At 40.9% G+C, this 19,171-nt stretch overlaps 1 protein-coding gene across 4 annotated transcripts in view; it reads right to left on the bottom strand.

The window, feature by feature from the left end:
- RGS17 (regulator of G protein signaling 17) overlaps window positions 1-18,595 on the bottom strand; it is a 76,669-nt gene extending 58,074 nt beyond the window's left edge. For 2 of the 4 annotated variants that reach the window (XM_051615298.1, XM_051615296.1), the window contains exon 1: window positions 18,442-18,595. The gene's annotated coding sequence lies outside the window, so the exon portion shown is untranslated. Of the gene's footprint in view, window positions 1-18,437 lie in introns of all 4 variants that reach the window. The other 2 variants (XM_051615297.1, XM_051615295.1) reach the window with 1 other exon arrangement.
- Between the last annotated feature and the right edge of the window lie 576 nt (window positions 18,596-19,171).

Below are 19,171 nucleotides of genomic sequence, written 5' to 3' on the forward strand. Positions count from 1 at the left end.
GTTACTTCTTTGAACAGAAATTGGAGACTACAAATTGTAAAAGAATGTATTTAAGTTATTCATGTAAATTTTTTTCCCAGTTCCTGAAGCTTATCTGTAATTTTAAAATCTTTTCAGTTTTGAATTAAGTGACTCCAGACTTCTTATTTGTGCAGAAGTCGCATCAAAGGGGATGTTACTGTTAGCAGATACAAAGCTAGGGGATGCAAGAGATGCAGGTGAACTCTCTTTTCTGCTCATCATGAATTTAAACCTTGCTTTCTAAATCCAGGAGAAGAACAAGTGGTTGACTACTGGATGAGCAGAAAGGAGTATTTTCTTTTTTCCTAGACAGTCAAAAAGATTACTTTGGACTTGAGACACACATTTTTTAGATTCTGAGGCACTTAGACAAGATGACAATGAGAGAGACATAAGAAATGTAGACAACCAGAGAAAAACTTTAACTTGTAAAAATATGCTATTTGCATTTCTCTAAGCTACTATGCAGGGAACCTGTCTGTATTAAAGGAGCCCTGTCTGGAATTAAGTGTTGTACATTTTTTCTTTCAGTACTACGTACACTTTTAAACAACAGTTTTCAACTCCCATATATGACTCCTGTCATACTAATAATTTCACAGACTAGGGGAACATACAGCCTCTTGTTTCTTCCACAGGTCTCCAGAGCAGGGACTGACAGATAATTCAGAAACATTAACTGGAGTTACCTAAATCCATCCACATTCTGACTCCTTTAGCAGGAAGTTATTTCCTTACAGTCTTGTTAGATGACTCCATGGCATTTGAAAGATCAAAACCAGTCTCTTTTTAGAAAACAACAATTTCAAAATTGTATAACACAAGTCCCAGAAGAGCTCATCTGCACCTGAACCAAGTGATGTGTCAGAAGAAATGCTTAGAAAAGGTCTGCCTTCAGGGCACTCTCCATCCAGGTTTGGTGAATATCTTCACCCTGGTGAAGTTTCAGGAGACTTTATTATAGTGCAAATAGAAGATAAAAGAGAAAGAAACTACGGCGTAAAGAAGTGAATTTGCTAGTTACAGATTTAGGATATACTCATATCTGCAGAACTTCTCAAGGATAAATAGCTTTTAGGATGTCCAGCCAGCTTAACATCCACTTAATAGTAATTGCAGGTCTTTGAAGAGAACTTGTCAGACTATTTGTTGCATAAAACATTTACTGTAGGTTTACTTTTCGCCCAAGGTAGGTACCCAGATTTTGTTGGGTTTAATGTGCTCCTTAATTAATTTTTTCCATTTGTTTGAAAAACAGTTTGTAAATTTAACTTCTTTAGCTTTTGATTCAGTCATTTTATGATAATCCTATTGCATATTATAATATTTTTGCAAGATAAAACAAATATTAAACACAAGCATAACATTGGAAGTTAAAACTGGAGCCCAATAAAACTACAACACCAGAGGAAAAAATTGCACAGTTCACATGGGCACTGCTAGCAAGGCAAGGAAATGAGAAGGCCAGCCTGATGTTCCTTCTGCCTCTAGCACACGATGGAAAGCTTTAAGTTCCTCAGAGCTGGCCCCACTCAGATGGCTTGCAAGAACCAGTCCAGACAACTCTGGCTAAGAAACAGCAATAAGCTATTTGCCTTTAAAGGTGTTTTTGTTTGTTTGCTTGTTTTTGTTTTGTTGTGATTTTTTGGTTGTTTTTGTTTTGTTTTGGGTTTTGTTTGTTTGTTTGTTTGGGGTTTTGTTGGTTTTTTTTTCCTCCTAGAAGGGAACTGCCTTGTGTAAATTCCCTGGGCATCTGCAATACTCTGGCAGGATGAGATACCTCAGAATGAATTCCCAAAGGCAGCATGCCAAGTATGAGGCTCCTTGGGAGCTTTGGTCAACTCAAGTTCAAGCTATTAGTTCTTTGACTCCTGCTTTCTGGTGATTTGTTTCTACCACATGGTAACCGAAATCAAGTAGGTGCTGTGGCAGAAAACTAACTCTGTAGAAACAAATTATTGTTAGATGGAGTAGTTATATGAATTGGTCACTGACATGGGGCAGGGAGAGAGGAGCAGCATTTCTGGTAAAGACTAGCTTAAGCTGCTGCACACGCAGGAGTGCAGAACTGTTGATCAAGAGTGCTTTATCCTGTCTCTTCCTGGGGTTGAGAAACCCAGGCTGAACTGCAGAATGACTGAGATTTGCAGCCATGGCCCTCTCCTAGGCTTAGGACTCTGAGTCATTCCTTTTAAAAGCACATTAAGGACTAGAATATGGTTTGAAAAAGGAAATGGTGGATGTGCTTTCTTGCTTTTATTCAATACTGAAAAGATTAAATAATGCGGCTCCCAGACTCTTTAGTACTTAGAACAGGGCAGAAATCAAGGTATTCCTGCTCACAGGCGAACACTGTAATGGTGGGTACTTTTTTGCCTCTCTGGATAATGGCTCTTTAATTGTTTGATGGGTTTTTGGGTAGGTTTTTTGAGTGTCAACAGAAATAGCGGAGACCGTTTCCCCCTTGGATTACCTTCAGATCACAAAACTGGTGATTAGGTCAGGCTTCTTGTGATGGGGAAGGTCTGAACTCCCTCAGAATCACATGGAATGAACCCAGGTGTCTCATATGCTGGCCAGAGCTGTCCCTCTTGCTTTGTTTCATGAAATAAAAATGCAGAAAATGGCAACAGTTTTGGTGAGGGCAGGAGGAATGAAACAACCACAAAACTTTTTTCTGACCAGTCTTCCTCTCTGGCTGTGTTTGGAATGGTAGTTTGTTCATATCTAGTGTTCTGTGACAAGATCAGCTCTTCTATGAAATGAGAAGCACACTCTCAGCATGTCTCCTGGATCAAGCTCCTCCAGGATCTCAGGCAGAAAACATGTCCTGATGAAAGGTGGTTTTGGCTTAGCTGGAAGCAGTTCCAAGCACTTGACTAGGGATATTTAAGCCCCAAAGGGTGTGAGGGCAATGGGATATTGTGGGTTCTTAGATACAGAGGACTGAAACCCAGCTAAATCCTAGTTTGGATGCCTCATCTCTGTAGCAGATTGGGGCCAAGGTGCATATAGCAGCTACTGTCATGACAGCTGAAGAAGATAAATTCTTCCTTGCCTGTATCTATGCTAGGCCAGTTCAACCTATGCACAAATAACCTCATTCTGGAAGGATCCACATAAAATGGAGCTGTAGGAAATGTTTAAATTAAAGTAAATATTTAAATTACATTATTTTATTTTCTTTGTAAAATCTATGTTTTCCTCAAAAAGAATGACAATTAACAATGCCTCTATCCCTAAAAATATGAAGATCTAAGATTTCATCCCAGACTGTAGTTTCATACATTACTGAACTGGCCACTCTCTCTTTACCAGCAAGTTAGTACTCAGGATACCAGTGTTGCCAGTAATTATGCTACAGCGATATTTATGTATGTTCCATAAACAGAACTGATGAAAAGCAGTACTAGCAAAATTTTGGATGGTGAAATATGTCTTAAAAAAAACCAAAACAAAACAGTGAAACAAAATCAGGTCATGTATCTTAAGGATATTTATCAGGCTACAATGAAATTCCGAATTATCTCTAACAGCCATAAAGTCTTTGGGACACTTGCAACTAGCTCAATAATGCCTTTTTCCTTAATACCTTAGTCCTGTAAAAGAAAGCATGCTATGGATAAGAAAGGTCTCCAGCAGATAATACAAATCTAGGAACGGTGTGAGCTTTTATTGCTATAAATAGTTTTCTGCCTTCTTTTTCTTCATGTACAGATCTTCAAACCCAAAGTAAGCACTGCATGGGAAAAGTTAATCTTTCTATTCAAGAAGGTAATTTGGTGTTACCTAGCCAGAGATGTCATACTTATTTTGAGTGCGGGGTAGGATCAGAAAGAAGAGGGAATAGAAGTGATATCTAACAGTTAGTTCTAATTTTCTGTTATCTTCAGATCGAGGAAATTTAGTTGAATGGCACAGTTCTGAGTGCCTCAGGAGGAAGTTCTAGCTGCAGATAGCTAAGGAAAACTGAACCTAGTTTTGGGTTGTTTGTTTGTTTTTTGTTTTGTTGTTGTTCTGGTGTTGTCCATGTGTCATTATTTATTACACATAAAGGACTTCTTTTTAATTTTAAAACTTTTTAAAAGCAGGATTTAAGTTATATCTTGATATTAATGCTGACCAAACATCTCCTTATAAACACTGAATTCCTCAGATGCTACAAACATATTCTAATAATCAAAAGCTATTAGAATTCAGCCTTTATTTTTAAAAGTTACTATAATACATTTCTTCCATTCCCCTCAGTCCTTCCTGTAAAATTCTTTGGCATCTCCTGATTCTTTTTTTAGCTCTTTAACATTGTATTTCTGTTTCCTGCATGTCCCCCCACTGCCTTAAGTCTACACTGGCAGTTTACAGTCGGTGAGATCTTGCACCTTTCAGCCTAATCCACTGTTGAATGTCTTTCCTCTTCATGTTGCACTGGCAATTTAAATTCATTGGCTAGAGAGAAAATGTCTTTATCTCATCTCCAAATTGTGCTCCCTATTCTGTACCATAATATTTCAAATCACTTTTAAACTTCAGTCACCATCAACTTCTTTCTCCTTCATTTATCATCTCATCTATTGGAGAACACAACTGTTCATTCTTCTGAGCTCTAAAATCTCTCTCTTTCCCATTTCCATAGCAAAAAGCCTCCCTCTTCCCCCTGACCTTTAGTGCTCAGCATCCTACTCCCCTATTCCATACTTCCAAAATTTTATCACCATAGCCATTTATTCCACCTTCCCTCATTTCCTTTTTTTCTTCACTAAGTAGTTTCCAGACTAATGTTCTCACTCCAGTGTCATTCATTACTATCTACCATTACAGGCTCAGTATTATACATGTTTCTTGCTCTTTCACACTTTGAAGGTCCTTCTAACATGTCAGTGTTCTCTCATACCGGTTATTATTTCTGCTCTTGAGATTTGTTCCTTTTCCTGGAAGATCTGGCTAGCCAATTCTGAGGTGTACACACTCTCTAAAACTTTCTGTAGATCATCCCTGCCAATAATTCAGTTTTGCTGCTCCCTGAGTTCAGCAGTTCTTGCCTCAGGATGTAAGCAGGGAAACAGCTGGAGAGCCAGGGGCAAAAGGCTCACAATGAATATAAATGTGGCATAAAGAGTTCTTTAGAACTTATGGAAGGGCTGTATGGAAAGCAATGAAACAATATTTAGCATCTCAATATAAGATTCATCCCACTTAGTGAATAGGATGAACTTCTGTTCTCTGTGGAGCTGACTCAAGCACTTCCTCCTGCAGGCAATTTTTTTGTAGTTTTGTGGAAAGAACTAGTCAGAATTAAATTGAAATGCCTGTGTGTTTGGTCACCAAGTATGATTTTGCAGATTTTTCTGCTAAGGGGACGCCTGTGTTCACGTTCATCATTTAATTGTATGGAAATGTAGGAAGGAGTTTTGCCTTGCAATTATTCATTAACATGATTCCTCACTAGGATAGATGTGTGCAAGTACAATTATGCTTTTGTGGAGAATATTTTTTATTCTGTCCTTCAGCATGCAGTAGCATCAAGTGCATTAAGAAAGTATATGTCTGCTCTTACTGTCAGAAACCAACCCCAGCCACTGACCCCCCTGCTTCTACTTCTAATCTTCCCATTCTCATAAATACTCTGGGAAAAATTATAGATACTTCTCAAAGACAATTTAAATGTCTCAAAACTCCTAGAACATTCTTTCTCTGTCTTCACCCTAACTTGCAGCCTTATTGCTGTAATTGTGCTATGACCAATAACTTCTGATGAAGGGCTGCCAAAAATATTATGTCAAAAATTACACCTGCAATTTTTATGTTTTGAGTTGTAGATTAGTTTAGAGTCCTAGCAAGAATAAACATGTGATGTGGAAACCTTCTGGCTGCCTTTGAGACATTTGCTTACCAGGGGAAAAACCCACAAGTGTAAGCACATTCCCATGGTCAATCCACTTTGCTGTCTTGTGATGAAAAGATTTCTTTTACCTGTTTCACAATAGCAGCAGGGCCAGGGAAGATCAGGGACTCACCCACCCACTGGGTGGGATGTGAAGTGCCTAATGAGTAGCCATCCACTGGACGTGCATAAGACAGGTGCTTACCACTTGAGCACCCAGACCAACTCAGTGCTGACCCCATGTTTGTTGCAGGTGTTTGAGATCCAGACTAGCCTTTAACAAATGGTGATTGCACAGCTATAACCTCAGGGTAGCTGTTTTGTTGTTGGTTTTTGTGTTTTGTTTTTCTTGTTTTGTTTTTTTTTTATCCAGGGACTGTTTTCTGATACACGTAGATAATACTCATGACACATGTTGCCTGCTGTTATGTCACCCATGCAACATTTTAAGAAGGAGATGTGGGTGGAAATCTTTTTGATGTACTAATAGAAGTGACCTTTCTATTTCCATTATACACCACTCAGAAGCATTGGCAAGGCATTAAAAATCTGAAACAGTCTGGAAGTCAAATTTAGAAAGTCTCTGGATGGCTTCCTGTTTGTTTGAACAATAACTTTTTTTGAATATAAAAAAAACCTCAGTACATGTTATAATTGCATATTTTGGGGGGGGCCTAGCTGCCTGCTGATCATGTCAGATGTTTGGTTATTTTTCAGCCACCATAAGTTTGGGCAGACAAATGTTTCCCAGTGATGTCTGTGTCCTGAGATAGGGCTAAGTATTTTTCTCCAAGCATAATTACAGGAAGGATGACAGCAAGCAGAATAAAGGGTATGGCAGGCTCATTGTCATCTCAAACCTCTTCTTGGGTGTAGAAATAACTTTTTAGATGTGAGTGTGAAATCCTCATAAAGCAGCATGATCTCTTTCCATTCAAGTCTGCAAGTGACCCAACTATACCTAGTTCTTAACAGAACTGAACTCAGAATAATCATCAGCCAATCCATTCTAGTGGTCCAGCTTCTTCACTTCCTTGACAAATGTTTAATTTTCTCTTGTGATTTGACTTTTCTTTTGAAGGTGACTCATGCAGCAACAAATCAAAACAATGACACTTTTGTTTGTCCTGGGCAATCACATGTAGGTGAACCAAAGCATTTGCACCATGCAGTTATCACTGCTGGAACCCTGGTCTTCTAGACTAATATTTAAGTGTCTGCATTAATACTTTGTTTATTTATCTAGTCCTCCAAGATGCTAAGATTGAGAAACACTTATAAGTAACTTACAGAGAGTTTCCTGAAAAAGCCATTTTGTCTGGGAGGAGAAATTACACAACATTTCTAGGCTCCCTCAAAGTTATGTAGGTGAGTCTTCTTACATATATGATCTCATGTGTTTTGCTGCCACTATTCACAGCAAGGATCACACTGCTCAGAGCACTGAAACTCAAGCAGCACACTTCTAAGATTTCTTTAGGTGTTAGCTGCACCTTGAATACTCCTTAGTAAGGGATCCCCTTAACATGAATGGGAGTGAGAGGATGCTGATGGAGCAGTCACACAGCTTACTGCACTCCTACTCCAGGGAGCTTCACAGATGAAGTTACAAAAGGAAAGGGCTAGAGAAGGGATTCTGTGATTGGAAGGAGTGCTGCTGCCACGGTATTTGAGCCCCCATTCTTCTCAACATAGACAGATTTTGCATTCTGAGGCTTCCTTCCACCTTCTGACACATGTCTGATCTAAAGAGCCTTACTGGGACAAATATTTAAAGGCGAGGGAGATGAGTGTGTCAGGTGGACAAATGGAAGGGAGCGAGACCAGTTTAATATGGATGACTGCACAAGAACAAATGGGGAATAAGTTGTCTTTGAATAAATATGTCTGGAAATGTGAAAAAGGTTTTCAAAGGGAGCTCTGGAACAGACTTTGAGCAAGAATAGATGTGAAAAAAGCACTTACTGCTTTTAATATTAACTTGATCCAGCAAAGGAAGGAAAGGTATGAACTGGTTGCTGGAAAGAGCCAGAGATACAGATGCAATTAGCCAGGGTGTTCCCTCCAGCCTATGTTCTTATTTTCCAGTGTTCCCAAAACTACTACTAAGCCACCTGCTGGAATTGGCCACGCTAATGAAAAGTCTAATGCAGAATTCTGCTGAGGACATGCTGCCAGCCTGGCTCGATAGAAGTTGATTTGCTTGGCACTCTGCTGGATACACTCTGTACCCTAGAGGATAGGGCTGTAGCACAATTTAAAACAGTCTCTCACCTACAAAACTCAGCGTTTAACATAGAAAAAAACCCTGCTGTATGAACAAGCACCAACATTGGTTTTAAAACATAAAATACTTTCTTTAGGTGATTCCAGCTAGTACCTCACATTGTAGGTTGCAAAGTCACAGTGTCTCTGGCATTCAGTCCCCTTGTTGCATATGATCTCACTGTCCAGCAGAACAGTTTCTACTTGACAGACCCTAAATAAAGACTTGCAATCACAGGTTTGAAATATGGCTGATGGCTAGCATTGCATGTAAGAATAGTTTCTGCCATAGAAGTCCATCCAAGTTAATGTAAAAATGCCTTCAACATTAAAAGCAATTCAATTATTTGGAGTCTTAAAACCCCTATGAACCTTAAAACAACTGAGTCCCATCTACAGCTGGGTCTGCAATAAATTACAGCTTCAGCCAAATTAAGTCTTATTACATTTAAGTTATTTTAGACCATATTTACTTGAATTCAAAGAGACCTTTCTCTCCATCCTTGAATGGATATACAGTAACATACTTCTTTTCATTAAGACATAAACTACATTGCATTTACTTGGGCCATCAGCACACTGATGAGTCAACTGGTGGTAACATAAGCGACAACCCATATGTTCTCTCATTGTGACCATTAATTCAAACTATCTTATGCTAAATTAAAATATATACATGCACGTATATAGTATATGCTAATATAGACTGACTAAAGCATGTCCTCAAGACTGAGCCCTGATCAAGCCTACGAATGCAGTGTTGTTAAAAGTCAGAGTAACCACAGGTTAGAAAAGGTATACTGCATTCATTACCAGAATTAGGCATGAGTTGACTAGTTAGTCCACTCTGATATTACCTGTAAAAATATTTTGTTGTGCATATGATAACTGTGATCTTACAGGATCTTTTATCATAGAAACTAACAATCAAGCCAAAATAAATGTGCATACAATTTTTTTATACTTAATTTGGTAAAGCTAGGATCAGTGTTATTTGACTGAGTTTACTGCATTTGAGTTACCCCATTTTATGAGGATGACAGATCTGCAGGTAATGTTTTAATGGATCACAAAAATCTCCAATTGTTTTAAGAAACTGATGAGCTGAACATGAGGAGATATATACAGAAGGTGTTCTACTACCTGCTACATGCTTCCATTTTCTCTTTCCGATTTTTTCGATGTTGGGCTACACTGCTCCACCATCCAAAGTCTTCATGTGTTTGAAGTCTTTTGCTTACTGAGGATTTTTTTTCCTAGCAGGCCATAACTAAACATTGATATTCAGGTTACACATTCAAGGGAATGGTATAATTATATTGGATGGGTTTTGCTCTGGTCATCTTCAGAATGTCTAAGAATATTTGATCAGAAAGATTGACTTCTGATTTAACCACAAATTCCAATGTTTGTCCTGGAGATTTTCTGGATCTGCATATTTTCTGGTTCTTAAGCTCTCTGTGATGTTTTATATATAAGCGCATTACTTTTGTAAAAGTGAAGGTGTTAAGTGGAGTCGGAGACAAAATTCTTAACATTAAATCTTGACCCTTGAAATCAAACAAGAATTTTGAATTTTGCCCCTTATACTGAATTTCTGCATTTACGTCTATATTACTGTGTGATCCTGTAATCACTTCATCGATAAGTATCTGTATTTTCCGTGAAATAGCAGTGTTGTCGTCCCAGCATGCAGAGGTGATGTGACTGGTTGAAAGTTGAGCTTGTAGAAAAGATGGGTCAATGGGACAATTATCTTAAACCACTTAAGGATTAAATCCCAAAAATGTGGAAAGACAGTAATGGCCTTTCATAATGTGTTCCGTACTTGTTCTCGTTGCTTACTAAATTTTCTAGATTATCAAGATAATAATAATATGCAGGATAATCCCCATCCCTTTTACTGTCTTGACCTTTCTGGATTCTCACTTTTCTTAGAAGTTCCTGAATGCCACCTGCTTTTACACATTGTTTGAAACCAGGTCACAGTATTTGTCACAGCCTTAGATGTCTGATCAAGAAAAATGCTCATTAGAAGTAAAGTCACACAAGGTATATAATTTTCCTATTATATAATATACATACGGATATAAGCAACTCCATTTCCTAAATTTTACACTTTCTTGCTGAAAATGCTTGAACAGTGCTCTCCTGTTATGTATGAAATAAATTAATATTGAATGTAAATCACACCCACCTCATCCCACAGATTTGATAGAATACTAACAGTAATAAACACATGAATGACTTGAACAAACTCAATATAATTACAGCAATTCAATATGAATTATGCTAGGCACAATTTTTAAAACTATATACATTCGAGATCAGTATCAGAGGGTTGTATTGATATTTTATATAAGATTACCAATCTGATGGCTAAAGTTGATAGATATATTATTATAAATATGTTGACATCTGTTAGTACACATAACGTGATTGTAGAATAAACATTATAAAAATCCATATGATAAACATTTAACACATCAAAAACTGATAAATCTTGCTCTGAAATTAAAAATGTGGACTATTTATTAAGCGGGTGTGTTTCTAACTGGTTCCTGCAGGAATATGTTCTTTTATACAACTTGACAACCCTCCCCTCCATTGTGAACATAACAGAAGGAACCCTAAAAATCACTAATACTGTTGTTTGTAGTTGGCAAATATCAGAGGAGCAATGTAAGACAAGAAGGACAAATCACTGACTTTAGGTGATTTGGATCCACTGGAAAGTAAATTACAGCAAACATGGATTTACTTTGGTTGAATCTAATATCATAGACCTAAGAAGAAAGGATGCAGACCAAAGTCAGAGGCTGAAGGGTATCCTGAAGAGATGTGATATGTCTGTACTGGAAAGCTATGCAATTTCAGGGCTTGTTCTCTGGCTCTGAGGCCAAATGGCCAATTTAGTCATATTCATATAATTAGACTGACCTGTTCTGGATAACAGGACAGCCTCACACAAGCATTTTATTGGGAATGGTCCCTGGACTGTGGTAACTTTTCAGCCAGGTCTTGGAACCATTCTAACAATTTAGTGCATAGACTCTAAGAAGAACTGAGAGTCATGGCAAGTAAACAAAACGTTCAGTGCAACCCTGCACCCAGAAGAGCTGTGCTCCCTTGGCTACAGAAAGCCAAAACCTTAGACAGCCACTTGAAAACCATATTACTTTTGTATTTTTCACTGACTCCTATTGAAACAACATTTGTGCTGTCCTAAGATGAAGAGGGCTGTTGATCCATTGAAGAAGGTTTAAGAAGAGCTAAGACAACAGTTGAAGAAGTATGGAACATATTTCACGGCCAATGCTCTCAAGAGTAATTGAGCTTAAAACCACAAAAATTTCAGGAGTGGCTTTCTCAGTGTCTGAGTAGTCCATACTGGAGGATGCAAGATGACACACAGATAGTGGAGGTAAAATAAGGTAATTTTCTTGCACAGGGCTCAATGCTGCTTTAACTAGATTTTTCCAAGTGTCCAACCTTTGTCTCTACCCTACGTTGCAATTTGCAGTGCAGACATAGGCTTTGAGACAGATACTTGATATGGGATGGGTCTTCTGCAGAGAGAGCTCAGGACAAATCCAATAAACCATCAGATTTCTGTGCAGTGAATCACTGTATACTGAATCACTGACCAGTGCCCAGTTCTACATGAGCTACCAGCTTAAAGCTGCCGCTTTCATAACTTCGTATTTTATAAAGTTGCTGCGTTCACTGGGTGGAGGTATTTCCTCTAACCTTTTCAAGTTCCTTGCCACATGAGTACTTGATTTTTTGTGGTAGGACAGTGAGTTTTACACATCAAATACTCAAACACAGATTTTGAAAACATCCTTGTCTATTCTGGTCGGCACAATGCTTACCAAACAGCTGAGATGCTATGATTATAATCAGCTGGGTTTTTTTACAATGTGAGGGTCCGTAAGTGTTTACAAAAATATATGGACACACATAAAAAATATAATAGAGAAAAAAATTAAGCAAATTAGACTCCGATTACCAGATTATCAGATATATCAAGTTGTATCAGTTGGATTATCAGATCATTATATGACAACTGCATTCCAACAAACTAGAGTTAAACATCAAAATAATTTCTGGATGTATTTCTAAGCCATTCTATTTTATTGATAAAAAATAACTTACATATCTCACTCCTCTCTTCCCAAACCCATCTTGAAAGCTATGAAGTAGCTGATTAATAATTTAGGACTTTGTAATTTCTGAAGATAATAAGACTTGGAAATAGAAGTACCTTTCGGACACCGAGTAATTAGGACCACACTTCCCCCTTACAGTCATTAAAACAGGGCTACTTATGAAGCTCTAGTACTGGAAGTTATTACTCACTGTTCTTGATTTTCCTATGATGCAAATCACTTAGAAAGCATCATCTACACCACCCAAAGGTCTGATGCAATGTGAGCATGAGAGCACGCAGGCCGCTTGCAGTGCTGTTGTAATAAGGTAGACTGGGGAAGAAATTCCCTATTTCAGAAGGTTGCTCTCATTACATAAATAATAAACGGTAACAATGGCATTCAAAATTCACTAGATTTCCCTCTAAATTGGGCTTTTTGGAGATCTGTGTGCATATGCCACAATAGCCAGCCAGTGGTACTGTGAGAAACATCAGGACTTCTGCAGTTCCTTGCAGCAGCTGTGATGTGCCTCGGATGCGTTGCCTCCTGGGGTGCCCAGTGTTTTGAGCTCTCTCATTTGAAAGCTGTCTGAACTATAGTAGGCATAAAAGCACTGTGCTAAGGATATCAGGACAGCCTTCATCCATGATTCCTGTGGTTTAACTGCCTTATCTCACAGGACGAAGTAACCGACAAGAGTTGCTGATAAATGAAGACATTGTTACAGAATACCACAGCACAGCAGAACACAACACAACACAACAAAATGTAACACAGCAAAACAGCCCAAACCATATTCAGCCTTCCTAAAACCCAGTAAGACCAAGTCTTGCTTGGACTTGCTTTTAACTAAAATTACAGAGCAAGGTGGCATAATCAATTGACTTTACAGCAGGAAGGCATGACAGAGTGGCAGTCACCCTTTAAAGGGAGCATTTCTCTGGTATACTCTCTGCTAGTCTGTATGTATAAAGTTAGGGCTAGATAGCATGGTCCAGCTTGTGATCTCACTCTATTTTAGCAAGCACAGAGCTAGCATCACTGGAGAGAGCAGCCAAGCTTCTTTAAATGCAGCTGCTTTGGTAGCAGAAGCTGCATAGCTGTGTTAATGCATCACTCACCAATTTACTCCCTTTCTCACTGAAGAATCTAGGCTAGATACATAGTATTTTTGCATGAAGAAAGATTATGCCGGGCAGATGCAGTGTCTTTAAGTAATATGCAATGCTTGGATTTAGGATTGTATTAAACTTTTATTTCTATTCCACCTCCCTACCTTTAATTCCTCACCTACATTCTGTCTAGAAATTTGCTGATTTCTAAGAACTTACTGCCATTTGCTTACAAAGTAAATAATGTATGAAAATGTCAATGGTATGAAAGGTAAGAAGCATTTCATTCATATTTTATAAACAAGGAATTTACAGCTATCACTCAAAACATGGAGATATGATAGAATCAGTCTTATATTGATTGAATTATTTTATTCTTTGTTTTTTTGTTTGTTTTGTTGTTTGATTTTTTTTAATTTAAGGCCAGATTTGTTATTATACCAGAAAAGCAGAAATTATTCAAAGCACGCCCATCATTTAAATTGAGTTTACATCTATTTTGTATCACTGGAGCAGTACAAATCAGATAAAGCACACCAGGCAATTAAGCTCCATGTTGGTTTGGAGGACCCTTGTTTAGCCGACACACAGGTTACCTGGTGGCTGGGCAGGGGGAGCAGTACAGACCCCCAGTTCATCCATCTGTTTGTGTGCTTTAAGTGCTCCCCTAGGTTTCTGCCACAGTCATGCAGCATAGCTGCTTCCTTTGTGCATGCTAGAGACCGTAGCAGTGCTGAGGGAAACCTGAGTGCAGACACCCAACTTCAGGTCAGGGCACAAATGCAGAAAAGAGGTCTCTGAACTGGTTAACTCGCCAAAGGATCAGAGTGAGATGTGCATGTGACTCCTTATTTCAGATCCACTGTAGACCTGCAGATGTGCCAAGCTGAAGGGCTGAGCTCCTTGGGAGGGTGCAGTGGCCCCCCAGGAGTCTGCAGCAAAGCTACTCACACAACCTATTTACAGCCTGTATAGTTATAGCCATTAGCGATAACCATGATCAGACAAACTTAATTATAACTGAATATATTAATTTGTTTTTATACCCTATGCACAAGCTTAATTAATTAATAGTAGGGAAAGTTTAATTGCATTATTTCATTATTAAGACTACTTAGGACAAAGAACAAGTCAAGATAAATGATAAATTTCTTGAAGGATTTAGTTTTTAACTAATTTTAACTCAAGCTAATTAGCACATGAATTATTTGTTCTTAGAAAACTACTTCTGTAGTTACCAAGCAAGCATGGAGAGGATACATTTTTAATTTAAAAAGATGAATTTGAGACCTTTGTACAAGTGCAAAATAATTCCCTACGTGACATCACGGAGACGTGATCAGGAGGGAGCTAATGGAACTGTGATGAACATCTCTGTAAGACCAAATACTGTTTCACTTAGTACACTTCTAGCATATTCCTAAGAACTTCCATATGTTTCATAGTTAAAGACATGCATGTGAAGCATGCAAGTAAGAAAATAGTATTTAAAAGATACGATTGTAAAAGTTATTTAGACTAATGCATTTTCTGTGACGAAAGGTTTATATACATATACATATAGTTTGACTCATATATATACACATATGTACAAAGATAACATTTATAAGTGGAAAATCATTCTCATATTTAGTTTGAGACTGGCTGACATTCCTCCTATCCTGTCTTCATAATGATACCACTAAGTATCTTCTTTTAGGTTTTTGGGAGATGGGGATTACAGCATCAGAGGTTGCCATTATTCCTATTTTTGTGAAGGATTTTTCAACTCACTTGGGTTTCTACTGTTTTCTGCTCTTTCTTCACTTTTCCACATTCTGCTGTGCACTGTGTTGCTTCATGTTGTGCCTGCTGCTGATTCCAAACTGTAAGAACTTCTGGGTCTTTGGGTCCAAGTTGTATTATTGTAGTTCTCTGGTCTCTTATTCCTCTATTATTTTGGTGAGGAAATCAAAGCGGGGATATGGGTGAGATCAGGGAAGCTTTTTGTGATGCTGGTCTGAGTAATGCTAGTGCTCCTCAAGCATGATTCAAACTTGGTAGTACTCTTGGGGAGAAGAGCTGGTGTCACAGCTCCTTGCAAATCAATTAGATTTAATAGGACATTTAAATGTTACCTTTGACACCACACATTTTCAATATGTGTACTTCCTTATAATGAACGTTAGAACAATTAGAAATGATGCTCACTCAAATGTACAGAGTTCATAGGTACATGTCCCTTGCCATGTAGCACGCATTTTGTATACAGTATATTCCTTAAAAATGAAGAATTGCAGTTTGAGAATAAAACATTTCATCTTTTCAGAGTAGACAGAAAACTGGATTAGAATAGGGAATTTTTCACCAAGCTGTCAGTCCGATGTCAATTCAAATCAATAGTGCAGGGAGTTAATTTTCAACAGACAGCTCGTCCATAGCCTTCCTGAAATGAGTTCATGGGTTCAGAGCAATTTCTTGTCCACGAGTGTCCATGTTGCATAACAGGAAAAAGAATTACTATTCTTCTCTGTAGATTTCAACATAAAGACCAAGGGCTTAATACGGCTTTACTCCTCTAGTCAGATGTCTCAACTCAGTGAAAGATAACATGAAGGGACTTCACCTGCCAGCACTGTACCTGCTTTGGTGAGAGGACGCGCCTAGCACCTTGTTCACAGTGTCCGCTCCTTGTCACACACGAAAGCTACAGAGCACTGAATGAAATTACCATGCAGCAGGCTCACAGCAAACAAAAGGAAGTACTTTTTCACACAAATTATAATTAAATTGTGGTGCTCATTGCCACAGAATGTGGTTGAGACCAAAGTATAAATGGATTAAAAAAAGGCAGCAGAGACATCCAAAGGCTTATTAAATACGATGGTCTGGGAGCAAACCCCAGTTTAAGAAATCCCTATAGTGCAGTTTGCTGGAACTTGAAAGGATATAGAAGGAAAAGACTCCCGTATACCAATCCTGTTTCTTACATTTTTCTCCCTTCAGCATCTGCTAATGGCCACAGTCAGAGCCACAATATTGGACTAGCTGTCCAACTCACTATCACAATTTTTTTTATCATATGCTTTCAATCAAATTATGTTCTTATTTTGGCTACCTAAAAGGATGTAAGGCCCTGATGGAAAAAGGTATTTAAATGTCTAGTGCTCATATATTTTCGGGAGGTAAGTACTTGAGTGTTTCATAGCATTCGTGTCTTAGGCCATATACTTATTGGGGTGGAGCACGTGTATTTTTATTAGGACTTTGCTCATACTGGGTATGAACTAAATTATATATATATATTTGATAACAGTATATAACAATGTGTGGGGTTTTTTTGTTGTGTTTTTTTTTTTTTATGAAGGATAAATAATTTGTTTGCCTAAATGGCTTATGCCACAGGAAAATTCCCTAGTGATTTATGTAAGGATGATGACACTAGCATCCTCTGACGTGAAAAAGAATTAATTTCCTTTATAGAACTCCCCATGTTTACAATGCGTGAATACTACATTTGTAGAAAGTTATTTATCACCTGTTACCCATAACACTATTGCCAGATGATATGTAACTTACTTATATTTACCTAGCAGGGTATTTGATATTTTATCGTTTTTGCAAAAGCATCTGACTGCAAACCTATATCATACGTTGGTGAAAATCCAGATGCAGAAATGAAGAAACCAAATACCACAAACCCTAAATTTTACCCCTGCCAGTAAGGTTTCCTTTTAAATCAATAAAAGAGAGGTGGCTATGAATTGTGCAACAGAGTGTTGACAGCTCAGCAAGCTAGGCAACCTCCCCTTTTTTAATTGCGGGCGGTTTCATCCCGAGGAGAGGTGAAGAACCGCAGGAGCAGCAGCTCAGGGCGGGTTTCGGGCGCTGGGCAGCGTTACAGTGTTTCCCCGCAGCATCGGGAAGCGGCAGCGCTGGTGTTTCCGTGGGCGCGGGGAAGCCCCGCACCGCTCGGGCCGTGCCGGCGCCGCGCTCCCCCGAGCTGCTCGGCACCGGGCACCGGGGAGCAGCCCCTGCCTCGCCGGGCGCGCCCAGACACCTGCTCCTCCCGCCGCCCCAGCCCGCATCCCGCCGACATTTCCAGGGAAGGGGCGGGAAGGAGGCCGGGGCAGAGGGATGGCGGTGCCGCAGGGTACGGCAGGCGGGGGAGGTTGGGTGCCGACCGGGGGCCGCGCAGGGTCCGGGGTGGGAGCAGCCCCCGCCACCTCGCCGGCGCCTCGGGGGCTTCCCGGCTCGCCCCGGTGGGGGAAGCCGATAAGGGGAGCCGGGAGGAGGGAAGGAAGGAAAGCAACTCTTGATCTTAGAGCAACGGCTCGTTTGTTCAACCTCACCTTCCACCGGCTCCTCGGATTAAAAATAATATCCACCACAATATTATAGTAATAATAATTAATACTACTACTAATAATAGTCACAATACCTTCCCGTCTCCCCGCCAAACAGACCCGCGTCGTTACAGGGAGGGGAAGGTCAAGAGGAAAGGCAGGACGAGCACTGCCTCATCTACGAGCTGGCGGCTGTCACACCGCCAGCCCATGCCCACGGCTTCCCCGGGGGCGGCCCGGTCCCTCCCCCTCCTCGGGCTGGGCAGCATCGCCCGTCCGAGCCGCCGCACCCCAGACACCAACCGGAGATGGGGAGGGCGCAGGCAGAGGCCGGCGGCACCTCTTCCCACTCCTTTGTGCATCGCGGGCAGGGAGACACACACACACCCCTCCACCTTGCAGCCTCGGCGCCACAGCCGCCCGTTGTTACACACGCACACACAGACGCGCACACACAGATACACGCTGACACACAGCCGGTCCCCCGGTAAATACATTTGCTATCGCACTCCACCGCCCTCCATCCATCCTCCCGCTAGCCTCCCTCCCTCTTCTTCCTCCCCCACGTCTGGTTGGTGTTTCTCCCCCCTTGTCCCCCCACCTCCGTGCACCAGTATGAAGCAGACATTTTGATGCCGTTTAACATGGTTTAGGCTTAAATAAAAGCAGAGCGCCTTACCCACCCCCGCCCGGCTGCGTGCAGTTGGCGCTGAGCGATCCCGGGAAGGGCTGGTGCGGCTCGTCCCTAGCAGAGCGGGTTTGCTGCCATCCGCCCAACTTCAGCACCCAGCCGGCTGGGAGAGGGAGACGGCGGCAGGCAGGCAGCAGGCAGGGAGGGAGATGGGGAAGGGAGGGAGGGAGGGCGGGCGGTAGGGTGCGAGGAGCGGCGCGGAGGCAGGGAGCCCCCGCACATGCGCTCTGCCACCGGCGGAGGAGCCCGGCGGCAGCGGGAGTTTCCCAGCCTGGCCCCGGCGGGTGATTCACGGCCTGCCCTGGCCCGTCACCAGCGCTCGCCCATCACGGGGATGCGCGGCCGCGTTCCGCCGCAGGTCCCGGGGAAGCCTCCCGGGCAGCCATGGCTCCCTGCGCGGTGGCGGGACCCCGAGGAGCGGGGCGGGGGCCGCGCCGAGCGGCTGAGCGGCGGCATCCAAGCCTGTGGCCGGGGGGTGTGAGAGCAGGAGCAGAACGCTGCAGTGGTAGGAAGTGAAACGCTACCAGTGCTGGGCTCCTGCTTGTTCTTATTCTTGTCTCCGCATCGATATGTAAAAAAATAAAAAGAGGTGTCTAAACCGTTGTCCAATTCCTCATTCTCTTCGTGCAGCTGAGAGAGAGGCAGGGTTTTAGCGTCTGAGTAACTTTGTTACGTTGGGCACTTGAAGCTTGAGGCCTAAATAAAGAACCAGGGTGGTTCTG

Source organism: Apus apus, chromosome 3 (assembly GCF_020740795.1).
Source record: "Apus apus isolate bApuApu2 chromosome 3, bApuApu2.pri.cur, whole genome shotgun sequence".
Taxonomy (NCBI): Eukaryota; Metazoa; Chordata; class Aves; order Apodiformes; family Apodidae; genus Apus; species Apus apus.